This window comes from Salarias fasciatus, chromosome 15 (genome assembly GCF_902148845.1).
Source record: "Salarias fasciatus chromosome 15, fSalaFa1.1, whole genome shotgun sequence".
Lineage (NCBI taxonomy): Eukaryota > Metazoa > Chordata > Actinopteri > Blenniiformes > Blenniidae > Salarias > Salarias fasciatus.
This window is the reverse complement of record NC_043759.1, coordinates 3,676,341-3,688,395: the sequence shown is the minus strand read 5'-3', so window position 1 is coordinate 3,688,395 and position 12,055 is coordinate 3,676,341.

The window sequence follows — 12,055 nt, the reverse complement described above, 5'->3', positions numbered from 1 at the left end:
AATATAATCTGTGCAGCATTTCTTTAAACTGATTACATTCACCACTGCATGTCATTCATTTCTCCAAACCAAAGGTTCTGTTGAAACGGTCCACACAAGATGTTTTGGTGTTCATCCAACGCTGTAAGACTTAAACAGGAGAAGATTCCAATGAATACACACCAGGATGTCGGTTAACATGACGTCACATCACACAAGTTCAGAGTTATGATGCAAGTAAGTGGAAAAACTGTCGCTGTCACTTTTTTTTTCCCCCCTTGTCCTGTTCAGCAGCTGGGGTGTGCAATATTGTATGATTGTAGCCTTTTACTATCTGAACAGATTTAGCAGATGTTAGCAGCAGGACGAGACTGAATCTCCTGCTGCTGCCTTTATTTAAAGCTGGCATCCGGCATGGCTGCCGGACAGGACTGGGACGGAAATGCTCAGAGAGCGAGAGACAGAAAAGAGAGAAAGATAAAGAGTAGGAGAACGGGGGGGGGGGGGGGGGGGCGCACAACCTATGTACACATTCACGATGCAAAACAGTATTGTCAACGCACCACACATAACCAAGAATCATCATCACCAACAATCGTCATCACCACCAGTATGTTCGTCCTTCGTAGTCGAAGATGACCATGACATCTGTTATGAGGTGGAGCTGCTAACGATGTGTCCGGAGGTGGCTGATGAGGCCGATCCGGGCAAGGAAGCCTCGCCCACAGGTGGGACAGTAGTGGGTAGGCGCTGTGCTGTTGGTACTCGCGTCTTTGGCTTTGCGTGCTGCTCTCTTCTGCTCGGCTTGGAGGGTCCTGCGCTCCTCTGCTGCATTGGCTCCTTTGCTGATAAGTTGGCGCCAGCCGGGTTTGTGGGGTGCAAGTGATTCCCAGGATTCAGTGCTGATGTTGAAGTCTTTTAGCGAGACCTTGAGGCTGTCCTTATACCGTTTTCTCTGCCCCCCAACTGTGCGTTTACCCTGACAGAGTTCTCCATAGAGGAGTTGCTTAGGGATGCGGTCGTCTGGCATTCGGGTGACGTGGCCAGCCCACCTGAGTTGGGCCTTGCGCATGATGGTGGTGATGCTGGGGAGGTTTGCCTGCTTCAGGACTTCCGTGTTGGGGAGTTTGTCCTGCCAGCCGATGTGGAGGAGGTTTCTGAGGCATCTGAGGTGAAAGCGATCAAGCTGTTTTTCATGGCGCCTGTACGCAGTCCAGGTTTCCGAGCCATAGAGTAGGGTGGTGAGGATGACTGCTCGGTAGACTTTCAGTTTGGTCTCAAGGCTGATTCCCCTCCTCTCCCAGACTTTCTCCCTCAGTCTCCCAAAAGCACTGCTTGCCTTGGAGATTCTGTTGTTAATCTCGGCATCAATGGTGGCTGTGCGAGAGAGGGTGCTGCCGAGGTAGGTGAAGGTTTCAACCGCCTGGAGAGTCTGTCCATTCACAGAAATCTGTGGTTCGTGGTATTGGTTGCCTGGAGCTGGCTGAAACATCACCTCAGTTTTCTTGGTGCTGATGGTAAAGCCAAAGTTGCTGCAGGCTGCGGAAAAGCTGTCCATCTCAGCTTGCATTTCATGCTCGTCACTGGCATTAAGGGCACAGTCGTCGGCGAAGAGGAATTCTCTGAGAGCAGTCTCCTTCACTTTCGTGACTGCCTGCAGTCTCCTCAGGTTGAATAGCTTCCCGTCAGACCTGTACTTGATGTTGATGCCAGGCTTGTAGTCTCTGAAGGCGTCAGTCAGCATTGCCGAGAACACCATGCTAAACAGTGTCGGGGCCAAAACACAGCCCTGTTTGACACCGTTGGTCACCGGGAAGGCATTGGATAGTTCACCGTCATCCAGAACACGGGCCGTCATGCCATCATGGAGTTGGCGGACCATGGCTATGAAGGTGCTTGGGCAGCCAAATTTTTCCATAATCCTCCAGAGTCCGTCTCAACTGACTGTGTCGAAAGCCTTGGTCAAGTCAATGAAGGTCATGTAGAGGTCCTGGTGCTGTTCCATGCATTTCTCCTGGAGTTGGCGGGCAGCAAAGATCATGTCGGTGGTGCCTCGACCTGCGTGGAAGCCGCATTGACTTTCAGGGAGGAGGCCTTGCTCCAGGTGATCCAGCAAGCGGTTGAGGAGGACGCGGGCCAGGATTTTGCCTGCTACGGAGAGGAGGGATATTCCTCGGTTGTTGTCACAGGACTGGCGATTTCCTTTGCGCTTGTAGATGTGAATGATTGTGGCGTCCCTGAATTCTTGTGGCAGTTGCCCCTGGTTCCACATGGTCTGAAACAGGCTTGTCAGTTGGTTACGGATGGCTTCGCCACCTGTCTTGTACACCTCAGCGGAGATGGCATCAGGGCCAGGAGCTTTTCCACTGGTCATCTGGTTGATGGCTTTACTGACCTCTTGAGTCGAGGGAGGGGCATCAAGCTCTTGATTAATCGCCAGTTGTGGGAGGCGTGCGATTGCTTCATCGTTGATTGCTGCGGGACGGTTCAGCACACTATTAAAGTGGTCTGCCCACCTCTCGAGGACCTGCTTCTTATCTGTGAGCCGGGTTGCGCCATCTGTGCTGAGTAAGGGGGATGATCCGGAAGACTGTGGTCCGTAGACGGCTTTCAGTGCATCGTAGAACCTCTTGATGTCATGTCTGTCAGCATAGCCTTGAATTTCATCGGCCTTGGCGCTGAGCCAGGAGTCCTGCATGGAACGCAACTTGGACTGAACTTTGCTGCGCATGTTGGTGAAGGCGACTTTTTTTGCCACACAGGAGGGGTCATTCTGATGGGCTCGGAGCAAGTAGTGTTTTTCATCCAGCATGGTGCGGATCTCGCCATCATTCTCGTCGAACCAGTCCTGATGGTGTCTGGTGGCGTGACCGAGCACTTCCAGAGCAGCAGAGTGGACTGCATCCCTGAAGGATGCCCACTTCTCCTCAACGCTGTTGTGGTCAGCCTGGAGGACCTTAAGTTTGCTGTCCAGGTTCAGTTGAAGTTTGAGAGCTATCTGGGGACATTTCAGTTTGGTTGTGTTTAGTTTCTTGGGTGCTTTTTGTCCCTGTGGCCTTCTCTTCGGCTGGATGAAGAAGTTCAGTTTGGAGATGATGAGGCAGTGGTCTGTCCAGCAGTCGGCACCGCACATGGCTTTGGTCAGTCGCACGTCTTGCCTGTCCTTAGCCCTAGTAATGACATAATCGATGAGATGCCAGTGCCGAGAGCGTGGGTGCATCCATGATGTCTTGTTGCGGGTTGGTAGGCGGAACATGGTGTTGGTGATGGCCAGGTCATGTGCAGCACACATTGTGAGGAGGAGGAGTCCGTTGCTGTTACATTTGCCTATTCCATGTTTCCCAATGACGTTGTGCCAGGCTTGGTGGTCGGTGCCAACACGTGCGTTGAAATCGCCAAGAAGAATGAGCTTCTCTGACTGAGGAACAGAAGAGACTAGGGAGGCGAGCTCTTCGTAGAACCTGTCTTTGATTTCGTCCTGGTTTGTCATGGTTGGAGCGTAGACACGGATCAGAGTAGCATTGGTCTTGTGTCCCAGTGGTAGCTGCATTTTCATCAGCCGGTCATTAAGGCCCTCCGGGATGCTTACGAGGTTTGGGACATGAGTTGTTTTGATGGCAAAACCTACACCAGCCTCTCTGCGCTCCTCACTACCGCGCCCACTCCAGAAGAATGTGTAGCCACCGCCAGTCTCTGTCAGCTGGCCTTTATCTGCGAAGCGCGTCTCGCTGAGAGCTGCAATGTCGACTTTATACCGAGCCAGTTCTCTAGCCACGAGCGCAGTTCTTCTCTCGGGTCTGTCAGCTCTGATGTTGTCGAGCAGAGTTCTTACATTCCATGACGCTAAGATGAGTACCTTTGTTTTATTTTTGCTTGGGTTTCGACCGCTAGAAAGGGATCCCCGTCAGCTGCGGTATGCTGACCAGGGTGAGGTGAGGCAGGCTATTTTTGGGGCACCTTTTCTAGCCCCGTCCTCAGACTATGGAGGCGAGCAGAGCGATCCTAAAAAGGGCTGCTCGGTCACTCAAGAGGCTGCCGGACTCCACTGCTGCCTCGGTCCAGTGAAGAACGACCACATGTCCTGAGCCGCCTGTGTGCAGGTTCGCGGCTACAGCTTCCAGTGTATCCTCACCTGCTGCTTCGCCATTTCCCTATCGCCACAGGACTTGGGGGTTGCATGATGGTGATGTCATGACTAGCGCGTGACTTGGATTAAAGTGAGGGAGACTTGCGCAGGATCAGCCTCACTCTCTCGTCCTGATATGCCGGGTCCAGTGGCAAGACAGAGTCGAGACGGCTGGGGACAGACCAGGATGCGGGAGTTGCCGGAAGGTGACAAGTATGCCATACAACCGCCTTCGGGGCTCCACTCCGGATTTACTGTAGGGTTTACTCCCTTAGCCTTTGACTTTCCCAAGACATCCACAAGGCAGTGGAGCTATTTGATCCATAGCAACAACAATCTAGACAACACCAAAACAGAGCCGACAACCAACGCAAAAACTGACAGAACCATACATATATGTATATATAATTTTTTTTTTTTATCTCCCCTGACGAACCATATTAGTGAACAGACCAGGCCACAAAAATAAAAAGAGGTGTAGGGAAGGAAGGAAATGCAAAGACAGCACAAACCATTTGTTTTTCTTCTTTTTTTTTCTGTGAGAATAGAGCTAGCAGTAACTAGTAGTAGACTCGGGGCATACAACAAGAGAGGGCTACTACAGATCACCATTAGTCTAACCACCACAAGAAGACAAGGTAACCGAGTATGTGAAGAGTGATTAAAGATCAGCGTGATCATGCAAATGTGATGGTGATGGTGATGATGATAGTGAACATGCATGTATGACCTCTGACCCCTGAGAAGGCCAGAAGCAGGCCAGAGAGGCCCTCAGAGCCCAGACAGCCGGCAGTCATCCCAGAGCCCGGATCCAAGCCGCCCCCCCCAGGCAGACGCACCCGCTCCGGTTCAGAAATGGGGCAGAGGGAAGCCCCGGCCGGGGACCCCGGTGGTCCCGGGGCCCGGGCCCCGCGGAGCCACAACCAGCAGGAGCCGGTCCACCCCGGGCGCCGGACGCCCGGGGCGGGCAGGGCCGAGAGCCCAAGGCCCAAGAGCCCAAGAGCCGACCCCCCACACAGGCGGAGGGCCATGACCCACCGAGAACCGGCCCACACGGGCAGCTACCCACCCCAGGCCAGTACCCCCCCAGCGCCCAGCCACGTACCCCGAGATCCAGGGCATACCCCCCCCCCGCCCCGCCCATCCACCCCCCGACCCACCCCTCCCACCCTGTGCTCTCCCACCTCACTCCCCCCCGCCCTGCCCCAACCCAGCACTCACACCCATTCACTCACACTGACACACACACACGCATGCGTGCGAGCACGCACACACACACGCACGCACGCACACACACGCGCACAAATGCACAAACGCACACACACACCCACACACTCACACACACACACCCACACACACACACACACACACACACACACACACGCATCCCTAGACCAAACATACTCACATTCTAACACACTCACACGCTAGCAAGCACATACACATACACACACACACACACGCACATACACGCACACACACACACACACACACACACACACACACACACACACACACACACACACACACACACACACACAGTCCATCCTACCCCAAACACACTCACATTCCCACGTCATCCAACCGTCATGTCCTGTGGGAGACCCTCCCGGAAGGCAAGGGAACACCGGACCCCACAACCAGGACCCCCCGCCACCCACAACTGCCGCCCCCACCCCCAAACCCCACCGCTGCAGACAGGTATGCACCCCCCAGAGCCAGCAGCCCCCCAAACCACAGCCGGTCCAAACCCCAGGCCTGTGGGGAAACAACAGCACCCCCACCCCCGGCCCCCCACCAGAAGGAACCCGGAAACGGGGGCGCAGAAGACCCCATTGCCCCCTCCCTCCCCCTCGCCTCGTGAGTGTTGATGGAGTATATGTTGTTTGCGATTAAAATTGAGGGGCAGTAACCACACCGTGCCGCGAGTGAGGCCAAACGAGCAGTCCCATCTACCTGAACAGCCCCACCCCCGACACGGCCTGCCAAGACCCCCCGACGTGTGTGTTTGTATGTATTTGGTTGTGTTAGATGACTAAGTGCAATTAAGACTGAGAGGCGAGCTACTGAAGGGTGCAGTGATTGGGGTCACTTCGATGGCCCCCTCCACCACACCCAACCTGATAAGCCCGCCTCCCAAAGCCCTACGTGTGTGTGCATGAGAGCGGGGGGAGAGGGGGGTTCGGGGATGCCGCAGCACCCCCGTCACTCAGGAGCCCCCGGATGAAGGACAGGGCCAGGAACGCCATCCCCCCCCCCCCCCAGGACCAGGGCGGACAGCGACCATAGCCAGAGAGCCACTGACCCAAGAAGCACATACCCATCATGCATCAGAAGGAGTGGGGGCGAGGACAGACAGGGGGCAGCGGAAGGACCCAGACCCAGGGCCCACCACCCGAAGCCCATCGGGGCCACCCCCCACAGGGCACCACACTCTCTCCTCACATACATACCTCCAATCGCCCACACATATACACCCACACATACAGACATACATACTTACAGATACACACCCACACACACATACTTACATACTCAGAAACATACACACACATACATACAGATACATATACATACATATCCAGATACACACCCACACACTCACATACACATATATACATACCCACTCATACAAAAACATACATACTCACACATACACACCCACACACATATACACATGCACGTACACCCACCACCACCCCCCCCTAACCCCCACAGCCCACCACCACCACCCCCCTATCTACCCCCCCATCCACCCCACCCTCCGCCTACACCCCCACCCATCCCCCCCACCCACCCCGATACCCTGGATTCCGGGGCAGCAACCAGACACCAGGGCGCACACCGATCCAGGCCGCGGCAGCACGCCCGAGCCGACCGGCCCCCCCCGGCCAGGCCAACCCCCCCACCCCAATGGAAGGGGACAGCCCCCAGGCACCAGGGCCCAGGGCCCCCAGCCACACCCGCCCCAGGACACCCCGGCTACCCGGGCATGAACCGGCACCCGCCGACCCAGGCCCCCCGGAGCCCCAGCCCCACCGCCGCCAGACAGCCCCAACAACCGGCGGCCCCCCCACCCCCAATCCAAACCAAACACGAAGACAGCCCCCAGCGAAGCAGCCCAGACCCCGACCCCAAGACAGCGCCAACCACCCGCAGCCATCAGGCCCCCCCCACCAACAACCGACCCTCAAAGAGGAGAGGCCCTCATCTTCCCCTTACATTAAGTGATGGAGCTGATCACAGGGGACCAGAGGGAACCAGATTCAGCTGATTGGTCCTTCGAACAGACAGACATTGTCTCCAAGCTAATATGATCTAATAAAAGACTCTTAAACTGCCTGATACTCAGATTACTTCTGGATTTCCAATTTACAAGGATAGTTTTCTTTGCGATGCACAAGATGGTGAGAATCATGTAGACAGAGTTTATTGATATGTTAATTTCACCCAAATCACCTAAGAGGCACAGTGTGGGAGTTGCCGGAATATTGCATGTGAACCATGTTGACAGGTCTTCACACACCTGAAGCCAGAACCTCTGCACTGGTGTGCAGGACCACAAGGCATGGAGGTAGCTGTCAGTCATGTTATCATTGCAATGTGAACAGATATCAGATTGTGATAGACCCATCTGGAACATCCTTCGTCCTGTATAGTGAATTCTATGCAGAATTTTGAATTGTATTAGTTGTATATTTGAATTCTTTGTCATTTTGAAAGTATTTAAACATATTTGTGACCACGCATTTTCGTCAAAGTTGTTAGATAAGTCAGCCTCCCATTTTAAGGTTGGAAGGAAGATTTCATCTTCCACCTTTGATAATATTTTATATATCTTTGATAGCACCTTTGGGGAGCTGAGGTTTAAGAATTCTTCGACCCCGGGAGGTAGCTGTCCCTGCAGTTGATTAAAGGTATATTTTCTACCTATGATAGATTTAAGTTGATGATATTCTAGAAATGCTGTGCTGCTGATTCCATATTGTGAGGTGCGAGTATTGAATGATAAAAAGTTGCCGTTTTCAATGATATGTTCAAGCTGGCTGATTCCTTTATTTCTCCACTGAGTGAAGTTTATCATCTTTTTGTTTTGCAGGATGTCCGGGTTGTTCCAGATGGGTGTGAGTTTACACGGGATTAGAGAAGATTTGGTTAGCTTTAGAAAGTCCCACCAAGCCATTAAAGAGGAACTGATGTTAATACTTTTAAAACACCGATGGGATTTGATGGTGGAACTGATGAATGGTAAATCAGAGATGACTGGATCCTCACATAATGATTGCTCTACATCCAGCCATGGCTCATCTAAATTGTTAGGTTCAAGCCATTTGGAGATATATTGCAGCTTGCTGGCTATGAAGTAATTACTGAAGTTAGGCAAGTCCAGTCCACCTCTGTCTTTAGTCTGTTGTAGCGTCTTTAAACTGATACGTGATGGTTTATTTTTCCAGAGAAATTTAGATATGTATGAGTCCAGTGATTTGAAAAAGCCAGACGATGGTTTGGTTGGTATCATTGAAAATAAGTAGTTAGCCTTAGGTAAAGTCATCATTTTAATGGTGGCAACCCTCCCCATAAGAGATATAGGTAAGCGTCTCCACCGTAAGAGGTCATCCTCTATTGACTTCAGTAACGGAACATAATTTAGTTTTGAAAGTTCTGATATCTTTGGAGAAATGTTTATGCCTAAATATCTAATGTTTCCAGACTGGATTGTAGCATTGGGTATACTTTGTAAATCACAGTTTATAGGCATGGCTGTAGTCTTAGACCAGTTGATAGAATAGTCAGATATTAGTGAAAATTTGTCAATAAGTGTGATTGTCTGGGAGACAGAAAATGGAGAGTTCTGCAGGAAAAGCAATACATCATCTGCATAAAGACTTATTTTTCTGTCGCTGTCACTTAAACATGGGGCGACAGTAGCTCAGTTGGTAGAGCAGGTCGTCTCATAACCGGAATGTTGGCGGTTCGATCCCCGCTTCCGCAGGTGTAAAACTGTCGTTGTGTCCTTGGGCAAGACACTTCACCCACTTTGCCTAACTATGAAAGTTGTGAGAGTGAATGGTTGGTGGTGGTCGGTGCAGATTGGCAGCCTTGCTTCTGTCAGTCTGCCCCAGGGCAGCTGTGGCTACAGTTGTAGCTTACCACCACCCAGTATGGAGAGAATCAATAATGCAATGTTAAGCACCTTTGAGTGTCCAGAAAAGTGCAATATAAAACCAAGAAAGAAAAAAAAACTGTGGGGGGAGGGGCTTCCCCTTCAGCAGCTTGGGGGGAGGATGAGAGTGTCTGTGTCTGCAGTGACCTGTTGCTCCGCCCTCAGAAGTCCACCTCAAAGGGTCTTTTTTTCTTTTTTTTAGCCGAACCTCACTGTTAAACCTCACTATCTGGTTTTATTTTTACTCCTTTCCTCCTTTCAGAGTCATGGACGGAACAAGGTCTCTCAGGATTTTCAGGTTCTGGTCTTCAGCTTTGCAGCCAGCAGTCCTCAGCACTGTTTCTGCTTTTAAATTGCAATGCTTCTTGCTCCATCTCTTCTTGTGTAACACAATAACACCTGATTTCTGGTAAAAGCCACTCCCCCTCCATCAGATGCCATCCTCTGAGTGTGTCAGAGGTGAGAATAGTGTTAAGATGTTTTTCCCATAAACAGTCTTTTGCTGTTAATATAACAGAAAATCAGTGAAATCACAGCTCATTTTCTGTTTTTTTAATAGAACTCTAATGTATTCCTGTTGTACAGCACTTTACCATTTAAGTGTATTTGTAGGAGACAGAATGAGGTGAAGGTGCGCTGTTTGTTTAAGTGTGGGTGTGTGTGTGTTCCGGAGGCGGGGTTTCACATGGAGTGGGTGGGTCCACGTGAGAATGGCTGCGCATAAAAGTGTGTGCTCACCAGTGGCGGCTGCTGGTCTTCCAAAGAGGGGAAGCTCATTTTCAGCATACATTGTAATATGTGTAATCTGTTTTTTGTATGTAAATTCTATTAGCTTTCATGCCTTTTGTATGCCCTGTCAAAGTTAGACAGATCCTCAAAGCCCACTTGTGACCAGACAACACCTCCCTGAGATAGTTTCATCCAGTGGCATGGCCAGTAGTACATTTTATTGGTGACAGCACTTCAGTCAGCAGCTCACCTGGTCAGACCAGGACAGCTGAAAGGACCTGTTACTTTTCCTCACCTTTCGGCACCAGCTCAGTCTTAGGAGTTGATCTGTTATGCAGTTTAACACCAATTTTCTCTTCGTAAGGAAGACTATCAAATGGCTTCACCAAAATCCGGTCCACAACATTCACATTGTCTGCCGTTGTGTGCAGCTAGCGAGCAGCTGGAGCTGCTGGAGGCTGGAGCTGTGTGAGAGAAGGGGAGAAGCTCCACAGCTGCTAGTCGAGGACAGAAACTACAGAGTGACCGAAACGAGTCTCCAAACACAACGCTAGTCGTTTTTCACAAACACAAAGTCTCCAGGGATCAGCAAAGCCTCCGAATCAACTCAGAACAACAGAATGAAAAACTTCAGAAGCACTTTGGTGCATTTTTTTTACTTCAAGATCGCTGATTTGCTCATTTTGCTGTCAGTCAAGCTTCACACAGATCATCCAATCACCACACAGAAGCTCAGCGTCCAGGCCAGCCCACTGCCCCATAGACCCCCAGAGACGCTGAGCGTCCATGGGCGGGACCAGCCCAGCATTTTATCCAATGAGCGTCCAGTTTCACTGCAGCAGAACAACCCACTCTCGCTTCCGCATGGACGCTCAGCGTCCGGCTGTTTAAAGCGCCGTGCCGCTGCGAGGAGGAGTGAGAAAAAAGCCGAGTCAATTACTTGAGATAAGTAGCCGATTCTGAACAAAAGATGAACGTGTTGTAGCGCATATTTAGTGAATGAAATGTTCACACAACAGTAAATATTGGACCACTTATTTTTTGACATTTTAGGGGAAGTTGAGCTTCCCTTGCAGTCTTAGAGCAATCGCCACTGGTGCTCACCTATGGCGCAGATGGAGAGTCAGGGTCGGGTGCAGCCGTATTTTTTGTTGACCGCACTCATTTTTCCATATCCATTTTTTTACAGTTCAACTTCTGGTTTTTCATGTCACTGTGATCATCCTACTGCTGCACTCTGGTAGCTCTGTCTTTTTGCTCTGCAATAAATGCACCAAAACTATTTCTGGATCAGAGCGTATTTTGCTTCTGTCAAACACTTTGCGCGTCTCAAATATACGACCCCAGGACCCGATCTCACGCTCTCCGCGGCTATAAGACTGCTAAAGGGGAAGCCGCAACAGTATTAGAGAACAGTATCATGCATTGGAGCATTGACTGAGCTGCACATGTGAAGCTGGTTAGCTGCCAATTTTGATCCATCTCCATCTTATTTGGTGAGTATAGCAACTTCACTTGATTGGTTCATATTACATGTTATATTATTGTTTGATTTGATTGATTTTGATTAGTTTTGTTAGTACTGATGAGTACATCAGTCGACTAATCCCATCATATATAAATTAAATGTAGAACAGTTTATCGCACCAGCATGAAGCTGCTCCTATATCACTATAATGAGTTTTCAGCTTTAGAGGAATCCTCCAAAGATTTTTGACTCACGCCCTATCCCTATCATTGATAAAGTTAGACAAGCTCATAAATACCTTTTTTGTGTCTCCGCGTCCAATGACTGGTTCCCAGCTGTTAGCATCGTCAATTGGAAACAGAGCTGGACTGACGAAAGTGGACAAAATCCTCCTTCCAGTGGCCCAGGGGACGGCGTATTAGCACGTGAAGTAAATCCGAATGGTTATAAAACATTTTAAAAGACGTATTTTCTTTTCAATCCGTTAAAATAACGTTTTGATATACACAGACCTGTGCATGCGCAGTGCTCCGCGGAAGGATATACCGGAGCACAGCAGTAGAAGCCATAGACTCAGCCTATGTACCAT